We start from the raw sequence: 10913 nt of genomic DNA on the forward strand, positions 1-10913 counted from the left end.
TATTTTAGGACAGACATTGATGAAGTGGAGAGCATCCAAAAGAAGACAGCCAAGAAGGTAAAGTGTTTTAAATAATATCATGCTCAGACTATTTTAAAAATCTGGGGATATTTAGTCTGGGGAAGAAAGGACATGAGTGGAGGATGTTAACTGTTTTCAAGCACTTAAAGAGCTATTCTATAGAAGAAGCATTAGCTTAGCTTCTCTTGGCCCCAATTTCTGGTTCAAATCAATAACACCGTAGGCCTTTAAGCAAAGATTGAATGGTCATGGGTGATATATATTATTGAAGGGCTTCTTATTCATTGGTGCCCTCCTGGGCCATACACTTCTTAGCATCGCACATATGGACACTAGTTGAACCTGTGAATTCACTGAAAATTCTTAGATGAGGAAACTCCCTCTACTCAGGTGTTTCAGCCCCTTCTCTGAAACTTGGAATCTCAGAAAGGAGTCCCCTAAAGGTTCATCATCTCTACCCTGTTTAGACCCTATGCTAAGTGCTTTACAAATATTACCTCATTTGTTCCTCCCAACATATCTGGGAGGTAGATGCTATTATTATCTCCATTTTCTAGTTGAGGGAACTGAGGGCGAAAAAGGTTAAGTGATTTGCCAAAGGTTCCATAGCTAGAAAGTATCAGAGACCAGATTTGAGGAAGAGCTTCACCAGAAGTCTTTGTGTAGAAGATGGTAGTTGATATTGAACTTAAAGGAATACATAGATTCTGAGAAATGGAGCTGGGGAAAGAGTGCATTTCAGGCATGGGAAATGGCCAGAACACAGGTATAGATATGGAAGAGGGAGGGCCATGTAAGAGGAACAGAGATGGTCAGGTTGGCTAGACCATACATAGAGTATAGGGAGAGCAATAAGGAATAATGAGACAAGAAAGATGGATTGTGGTCAACTTGGGAAAGACTTTAAAAGACAAACTAAAAATGCATATTTTATTCTAGAGAAGGAAAAAAAAGTGATATCCTGCAGGGGTGGGTTACCTGTAGCCTTAAGGCCACATATGATCCTCTAAGTCCTCAAGTGCAGCCCTTTGACTGAATTCAAAGTTCACAATACAAATCCTTTTATTAAGGGGATTTGTTCTGTGAAGTTTGGTTTCCGTCAAAGGGCCACACTTGAGGACCTAGTGGGTCACATGTGGCCTCGAGGAGGCAGGTTTACCACTCCTGCAGCATGGAGTCTATTAAATAAGGGAGTGACATGGTCAATCAAGCACTTAAAAAAGAAAGCTAGAGGCAGCTATGTGGGGGATGTGCTAGAGTGTGGAACAGGAGAAAGCCTTTGAAGTTGGAACCAGAGGCCCTGGGTTGTAGACTGAACACTGGCATTTTTTACCTCTATGACACTCAAGTTATTTCCCTGAATCTCACATCTCCTTACCTGTAAAATTAAAGTAGTAACACTTATCATCCCTGACTCAGAGGTATATTGGGAAAATTTCAGGAGAAGCATTTCATAACAGATGGGCTGTTGTACATGATGCCAGGAGGGCCTGGATTCAGATGCCACATAAATTGCTTGTTAGCTGTGTGACTCAATTACTCTCTCTGAGCCCCAGATTTCTTATCTCCAAGATGAGTTTAATAATATGTACAGAATTTCGCTCATAGTTTTAATGCATTATCAAATCATATAATATGTGTAAAGTTTTTTTTCATTTTGAAGTTCAATTGTTTGCTCATTTTCAGTCATATCTGACTCTTCTTGATCTGATTTGTGGTTATTTTGACAGAATGGCTTGCCATTTCTTTCTCCATTTCATTTTACAAATTAGAAAACTGAGGCAAACAGAGTTAACTTGCCTAGGGTCAACCAACTAGTCGTTTTTAGAGGCCTAATTTGAACTCAGGAAAATGAGTATTTCTAACTCTAGGCTCAGGACTGTATCTACCGAGCCATCTACCTGTGGCTAGGCTACACATGAGTGTTATTATAACAGTTATCCCTTTCACATTGCAACTTTCCCCACTAAGGTTTTGAGATATCATGGGTCAGCAGAAGAAATTAAATAGGGATTTTGGGGGAGTTTTGCAGAAGCCACAGTTGACACATGAAACTCAGCAGGTGACACAGAAAAATTTTAGAAACTCAGAATTGCATAAAATATATGTATAGCATTGGAGAGTATCAACCCAATTATTACAATAAGGTACTGTAAATATCCCATATGAGAAAAAAGAAAAAATCAGACTTCTGTGGTGTGAAGCACAGGACAAAAGTTTTTACACGGATTTTACAGATCATCGGTGTGTTGGGTCTCAACTCCTGCAATATGGAAGGGATAACTGTATTTACTGGTTTAAAAAGAACTATAATAAATACAATTAATAGAGTGGCTTATGCTTATATAGTATTTAAATGTGTTTTCCATTTGATTTTCACAACAACCCTGTGAGGTAGACCCTATCATTATCGCCATTTTAGAGATAAGAAAAGTGAGACTGAGACACAACTGACTTGCCCAGGGTTACTGTGCTAATTAGTGTCCGAGGCAGGATTTGAATCCAGGTCTTCTTGAATCCTACTCAAATATGCTATCCACTGAACCACCAAACTGTCCAACTTTGGTGAACAACTCAACAAGGTATAGAAATGTAACTTGTTTTTAATAGTATTGGCCATTCGCTACTGAGGAAATTCTCTTTACCAACGTAGTTGGGCACCTTCATCATAACTTATAGCCCTAGAACGTTAGCTATAGCATTGAGAAATTAAGTGACTTTCCCAGGATCAAGAAAACAGCACGTATCAGAGTTGCTAATTGATCAGGTCATGCTGGTTCCAGTGCCAGCTTTCTATTCTTTACTTGATTCTGTGAGCTACTACTGATAATATTTAAATTATTCAAATGTCTTTTCTTCCAATTTTTTATTAAAAAAATAAGTACTTTGTAATCCAGGAAAAAGAAGGTTTTTTTTGGGGGGGGGAGTTGTCTCACAAAATATAAGTAAATATATAGATATTTACATATTTGCATACATATTTGTATTATGCATATATACCCACACAAATATATATATATATATATATATATAATTATAGTAGATACCATATGCTACTGTCAAGTCTTGGTGACAGTTGATATAATGGACACGTATGAAGTGTGTTTGTCATTTCCCTTGATGTTGTCAAATCAACAGGATTGTGTTAGAAAGGGAAGTTAGCTCTTCCTAAGGTTGCTGGGATCTCAGTGGGCTGTCATTTGGTTTCAATTCTGAAAACTTTAGGAATAAAATTAGATTACTAAAGGCACAAAGGGATGTGCAGACAGTTTGTCTCCAGTATAATGAATAGTTAATCAATTGATTAATGAACAGATATTCACCAAGTGTTCAAAGAACAAGTGGCATCCTTTAGCACCCTGGCAGGTCTGGTGACTATTTACGGAAAGAGGCAATGAGCCCACTGTACTGGAAGGCATGGACGGAGAGCACTGACAGTGGTCCTGCCCAAAGAGATGAAGTCACACATCAAATGAAGTCTAAGTATTAACTGAATTTCTAATCAAATAATTATCTCACCTTCCTACACCACTTTGAGGTTTAATCAGCACTTTACTCATATGAGTTCTGCAAGAGGGAATGCACAGATCATTGTACCTCATCTTCACATAGTCACTGAAACCTTAGGGTGAGAAGGCTCTAGTCCAATCCAGATTTGATCAAGAAGTCTCATTTTCAACATCCTCAACAATTGGTCAGCCACTTTGAGCTTGAAATCTCCAGTGAAGGGAAAACTACTGGCTTCTAAGGCAGCCCACTCATTTAAGGACAGCAATAACTTTGATCACATTTTCCCTTACCTGAAGCCTAAATATGCCCAGGTACAATTTCCAGTTCCTTGTTCTTCTTAGGGCAAGCAGGACAAATCAAATTTCTCTTCCCTATATCAATCTTTAAATACTTAAAGATACTTGTCATGCTACCCTAGCTAAGCAGCTAGGTGGAATAGTGGATAGAGGGTCCACTGGGCCTACAATCAAAAAGATGTGAGACTAAATCTAACCTTAGACATTAACTAGCTGTATGACCTTCATCAAGTCATTTAATCTATACCTGCCTCAGTGTCCTCAACTCAGAGATGAGGATAATAATAGAACCTACTTCATAGGATTGTTGTTAGGATCAAATGAGATAATATTTGTAAAGGATACATATTTGTACAGTATACATTCAAGAAATGCTTATTCACTGTATTCCTTATGCCAAGTTTTTTTTAATTTCCCAGTTGAAAATATATATTAATAGAATTACAGAAATTTAGAGTCCAAAGATGCCTTTGTAGTAAAATTAGATAGATAGATAATAGATAGATAAATGATAGATAGATAGGTAGATAGATAGATAGATAGATAGATAGATAGATGGATGGATGGATAGATAGATATATGATACATATATGATAGATGATAGATAGATGATAGATAGATAGATAGATAGATTGATAGATAGATAGATAGATAGATAGATAGATAGATAGATAGATAGATAGATAGATAGATAGATAACTGATATTTCAACTTACATCTGAAAGGAATTTCCCTTCTAATAAGTTTAACAAGTAGTCAACCAGTTTCTGTTCGATGTCCAATAAGAGGAAACCTGCCTCTCAAACAAAACCATTTCCAGTTTCTTCATTTTTTCTTTGAATGGCATAATCCCAAGTTCATTAATCATTTGGTAATCTTCATCAGGACCCTCTCTGGCTAACCAATATTTTTTTTTCTAGAGTGGGGTATAAAACTGAACACAATAGTCCAGATGTGATATGAAATATTTCCGAAATGAGGAAACAGGTTCAGATAATTTTATTGATTTTTCTATTGTCACAGAACTGATCATTTGAGGAATGAGAATTTAAATTAATGTTTCTTATACATATGACAAAGTTGTGTTTGCCTTATGTCTTTGTGCAAAATGCTATGATCAGGATTGCCAGGAATACCAAGATAAATAAGGGGTAATTTCTACTTTCAAGAAATTACAGTCTGATGGGTATATAAAGCAGGAATAAATATAACTAGAACATAAGGTGCAATTTAAAAAATGGCAAAGTCAGAATAATCAATTTAGATAGAGAGCTGGAAGGGAGATCAGACGTCATAGGGTCCAAGCCCCTCATTTTACTGATGAAGAAACTGAGATTAAATAACTTGCATCAGGTCAGACAGGTTGTATCAGAGGCAGGACTTAAACCTGTGTCCTCTGACTCTAGAGACAACTTTTTTCATTGTACCTGACTTGGGTTGGAAGGAGGATAGGAAAGTTCTCATAGAGTGTTCTTCAGTCATTTCAGTTCTGTCTTACTCTCCATGACTCCATTTGGGTTTTCTTTTCAAAGATACTGCAGTAGTGTTCCATTTCCTTCTGCAGGTCCTTTGACAGATGAGGCAAACAGGGCTAAGTGATATGTCCAGGGTCTTGAACTCAGAAAGATGAGACTTCCTGACTTCAGGCTCTGCACTCTATTCACTGTGCCTCTTACCTGCCCTTTTTCATAGAGAAAGTGGCATTTAATCTGAGCCTTAAAGAATGGGTGGGGTTTGATAAGGAGACCATAAAGGTAAGGAAAAAAATGAAATGGGAGCAAAGACATAAACAAAGGCATGGAGGTGGGGATATTAAAGACATTCTCATGAGATAATTCATAATGATGATACTAATTCTCAATTCTATAAATTTGTCGGATTTCTTTCCTCTTAAAACAACCCTGTGAATTATGTAGAAATAGTTCTCCTCTTCCCATTTTATACATGAGAGATAAAGAATAGTCACAATATGCCATGTGTCATTTCATCAGTGTTAGACAAAAGAACTTTTATGATTCTGATCACTTTCTGCATCCTGTACCATTTGAATCTCTGTGAGGGTACCAATGAAAAGATCTTTACAAACAATGTGAAAAATAGGAACCGAAAATAGGACTACAGCATCTGCCACCACAAAGGATATTTCAGTTCTTTAATATCCCACAGCAACTCTCAGGATAGCCCCTTAGCTGCTCCAGTGTTAGACGGAAAGACAGAAAACTCACAGCATTTACAATGCCATCTCTTTTTCTACATTTATTGACCAAATCATGCCCTCCATAGGGGACAATCTATCTGCAAAACTGATATCTCAGTCAAGAAGAATCCCCCTGCCTGGGTTTTTGGAGCCTTCTGGTTAGTCTTTCTGCCTCAGTTCTCTTGTGATCTGCATTCATCCTTCACTCAACTGTCAAGGTGTTGTTTGTTGGTTTTCCTAAAGTGCAGGTCAGACCTTGTTATCTCTTCAACTCAAAAAAAAAATAGTAAGATTCCCCTTTGATTCCTCCAAAATCAAATACAGAAATTCTGTCTGGCATTTAAAGCCTTCCATGACCTTATCCCTTCTTCCCTTTTCTGTTGTCTTACAATTTACTCTTCCTCAAGTATTCTATGATATAATTACCTCATTGTTGTTCCTCTAGCCAGATGCTCCATTTCTGGACTAGATGTCTTTTCACTGACTCTCCCCAATGCCTGGAATATGTGCCTGCTTCACCTTACTTACTGAAGTCCTTTAAGACTTAAGCTTCAATCAGACCTGTTGCTGCAGGCACATTCAAGTCCCCCTTCATCATACTCCACTATCCCCACTGTTTCCATTTCCATTGTACATCTCTACAATTTTTTTGCAAATTTCCTACTTCATTAAAATGTGATCTTTTTGAGGGAAGAAAATAGGTTTTGATTTTTTTTTTTGTATCTTTAAGGTTTAGGGGGGAGGTGGGGTGGGATTATGTTTATCATATAAGAAGCATTTAATAAATACTTTAATTATTTCCTGTATTAAATCATCTGCTTGACTCCTAACTCCTTTTGGGTCTTTGGGTAACTCATTTCCTCTCTTTGGGTCTCTCTCATCCCTACTTTAGGACATGAAAGAGCTGAAATAGATGATCACTAAGGACATTTCCAGCTCTGACAATTCTTTGATCTGAAGTATCAAGAAGTCCTCAACCAGATAGAATAGGGCAAATCATCTTACATAAAAGAGGCAAAAGAAAGCTTGGAGGGGAAGAACAGGGAGGTGAAAGGGAATGAGTCAACCTTATTCTCATTGGATTTGGCTTAAGGAGGGAATAATATACACACACAACTGGGTATCTTACCATACAGGAAAGTAGGGGGAAAGGGGTAGGGCAGATGGGGGGAAGGGTAGATAGAAGCACACACTTTTTAAAAGAGACAGGGTCCGGGCAGCCAGGTAGCACGGCGAGTAAGAGCACCGGCTCCAGTGTTGGGATGACCTGGGGATCGAATCCTGGGCTCAGACACTTAGCACCCATCCAGAAACACCTGGCCGTGTAACCTTGAGCAAGTTACTTAACCCCAATTGCTTAGGAGTGGCCAAGTGGCTCAGCGAGTAAGAGCACCGGCTCCCATGTCGGGATGACCTGTGGATCAAATCCAGTCTCAGATACTCAGCACCACACCCAGAAATAACTGGACGTATAACCTTGAGCAAGTTACTTAACCTCGATTGGTTTAAAAAAAAAGAAAGAGAGAGACAGGGTCAAAGGAAAAAAATAGAATAAATGGGAAGTGGGATAGGATGGAGGGAAATATCGTTAGTCTTTCACAACATGACTACTATGAAAATGTTTTGCAAAGCTACACATGTATAACCCATATTGAATTGCTTGTCTTCCCAGTGAATGCAAATTGCAAATTGAAGCTTTTTGTTTGTTTATTTTTTACTTTGCTTTTTTTTTTTTAATTCATTTTTGGTCTGTATTTTCTTTTGTGACATGGATGATAGGGAGATGTTTAGCATAACTGCACCTGTATAGTCTATATCAAATTCCTTGCCTTCTCATGGAAGGGAGAAAGGAAGGAGTGAGAAAAAGAATTTGGAACTCAAAATTTTAAAAAAAAACCTTATTTTATTTAAAAGAAAACAAAATAATAAGAAATAAAATAATAAAAAAATGAATAAACTACAGTTTTAATTTAGTACCATTCCTGTCTTGGTTCACATCTCACTTTCTAAGCTATTCACACATTATCCCTTGTTTCACAAGGCAATTTGGCTTGTTCACTATTCCCCTCAAACAGCATTCTATCTCCTACCTCTATGTCTTTGCACAAGTTGTCTTACAGCTCTGGGATCTTCTCCCTTTTTGCCTCCAAAAAGGAGGAGCTTGGAGCCCGTAAATGTCGTTAATTTAAGACTTGGTTCAAGTGCTGTATTAGCTTGGGAGAAACTTTAGCTGATTTCTCAAGTGCTGTTAATGCTTTCTTCTGGATAAATACCTCATTTATTTTGCACATTTAAAAATTGACCTGCATTTGCAACATGTTGCTGCTACCTTTTTTAACTCTCAATGGAATGTAAGTTTCTAGAACAAAGAATCTTTTCTTTTTGCCTTTGTATCCTCAATACCTAGCCTAGTACCTGGGATATATTATATACTTAATAATGTACTTGTTGAATTCACCTTTATCCACTTCCTACACAAGGCCTTTATATTAGCTCCCATGGCCCATTATTACCACTCAATCATTTTAAAAATTTATTTTTATTTCTTTGTTCATGTTATATTTATTGATGTTGCATGTCTTCAGTCCACAGTAGAATGGTACTTCTTTGAGCATAATATTATATTTTTCTTTTATATCTCCAGTGGCTTAACTCAGTGTCTGACCCATTTGGACTGAGCCTATGATCTCATTGTTATAAGGTCTTTCCCCTAAGGGAATTATCCTTACCAATACAAAAGAGCTATTATTCTGCCATTTAGAGTTGTCTGGGACCCTGAAGGGAAAAGTGACTTATTTGATTAGTGTCACCTGGCCTGGATGGATCAGAGGTGAGACTTGGATCCAAGATTTCCTGATTCCCTAGTCATGTTCCTCTCCACTTGGCCATGGTATCCTGACCTTGTTCGTAGCAATGCTTCGTAGCAATGCTTTATAACTATTTACTGAATTTAACTGAATTAAAATAGCTCTCTTTCTTTTTCATAATCTTGCTATGAATATCATGGATAAAGATGAATTCAATTGAATTCAATTCAACAAGTATATATTAAACTCATTTTGGTTTTGTACAAAGGGGATTTGGGGGAATTAGATGACTTCTAATGAGGCCAATGTGAAATATCCCACTGTTTCTCAGTATAGAGAAAGCAGCACATTCCCTGAAACAGCAATGTTGATGTTTCCCTCAATGACTTCTCTGTATGAGATTTATCCATGCTCTATCCCTATGAAAGATAACAAGTCAGAGAAATGAAGAGAGTGAAATGTAAAATAACCAATATTGCCTTGTGTCTGGAAATTCCCCAGGGTCAATTCAGATGGCTCAGCCAAAAGGACTTGCCCAGAAGAATAAATATTTACAAATCATTCCAGCTGATTGCTCTTGCACTATGAATTTTCTGCCAGTGTCCAGTAGACATGCTGTTTAAATTAGACATGTCTTTCAGACCGCTACAATCACAATACAAAATTATGGACTCCTATAAGATGGAAAATAAAAAAGATCAACTCTCTATCCATTTTTAAAATTGTAGTTAGATGATTAGAAAATCCTAAGGTGCTGATCCAGAATTTTATAAATCCTCTGTTCTTGGGGGAAAAAAAAAAGAAACATTTCAAAAGTTCCCTGGAAATGGGCCCTGGAGCAAGTCAGCATATTCAGAGAAAATGTTGGCCTCTAATGTATTCTGGAAGAAAAGCTACCTAAAGGGTCTGCTGGAGGGGCCACAAGGCGGTGCAGTGCATAGAGCACCGACCCTGGAATCAGGAGGACCTGAGTTCAAATTCAGCCTCAGACACAACACAAAAATCTAGCTGTGTGACCTTGGGCAAGTCACTTAACCCCAATTGACCTCCAAAAAGTGAAAAAAAAAGTCTGTTGGAGAAAAACTATCTACTTCCATTTGCTCATGGACTCTCTCCTTGAGCAAGTGAGTGGTGATGCCTACATAACTTATCCAAATCTATGTTATCCATAATATAAATAAAATATATAATATAACATATATAATATTTATTGTATGAATATATAACATATATCTATATTATCCATAAGAAAATTCTTCCCCATATGCCAAGATGGATCATATAAGTTGTATCCCCAGTTAAAATCATACCATCATAGAAAGTTAGATCTGAATGATACAACTTAAAAAATCAAAATTTAAGGAAACAGCTATGATCACCTGAGAAGAGTCTGTTGCAGCTATAGATTGATTAGTCTTTCACTGTCCAACATGACAAAAGGCTTCAGGAGATGAACTTAAAGATAAGGCACTTCTACCCCTTAGTAAACAGTCTTTGTTTACTAAAAACGTTCCTTTCAATAAGCAGTGCAAGAAAATGGAATATTTAAAGGAATCAGAAGCTGCAATTGAAGAACATAATGGTAATGTGGGATGGATTGGGAAATTTACAACTCAGGTATTAAAGGAGTGATAGAAGAATTTAAGAAGATTATCCTGGAAAACAAAGATAGTATCATACTTTGAGACTGCTCAGTTTTATGTGAAGAGGATGATAAAGGAGAACAGCAGATATGGAAGAGGATGAAGAGAGTGAACTTTTGGAGACAGAGGAGGTTACTCTGGACCGAAGAAAAATAGTAGAATATGACAAAGTAGCTAGGTGGCAGAATGTATAGAGCACCAGACTTAGAGTCAGAAAGACCCGAGTTTAAATTTGGCCTCAGACACTTACTAGTTGTGTGACCCTGGGCAAGTCGTTTAACCCTGTTTGCCTCAGTTTCCTCATCTGTAAAATGAGTTGGAGAAGGAAATGAAAAACCATTCCATTATCTTTGCCAAGCAACCCCCAAATGGGGTCACAAAGAGTTAGAAATGACCTAAACAATAGCAGCAAAGATAAAAAGGATTTTGGAAGTAAAGA

General features: G+C 37.4%; 1 pseudogene; it reads left to right on the forward strand.

Moving 5' to 3' along the window:
• The first annotated feature begins 10163 nt into the window (after positions 1-10163).
• LOC138159529 (ubiquitin-like-conjugating enzyme ATG3 pseudogene) lies at positions 10164-10668 on the forward strand (annotated as a pseudogene).
• The last annotated feature ends 245 nt before the right edge of the window (positions 10669-10913 follow it).

This window comes from Petaurus breviceps, unplaced genomic scaffold (assembly GCF_028583685.1).
Source record: "Petaurus breviceps papuanus isolate PSGF00001 unplaced genomic scaffold, PetGlider_PUasm1.0 176, whole genome shotgun sequence".
Taxonomy (NCBI): domain Eukaryota; kingdom Metazoa; phylum Chordata; class Mammalia; order Diprotodontia; family Petauridae; genus Petaurus; species Petaurus breviceps.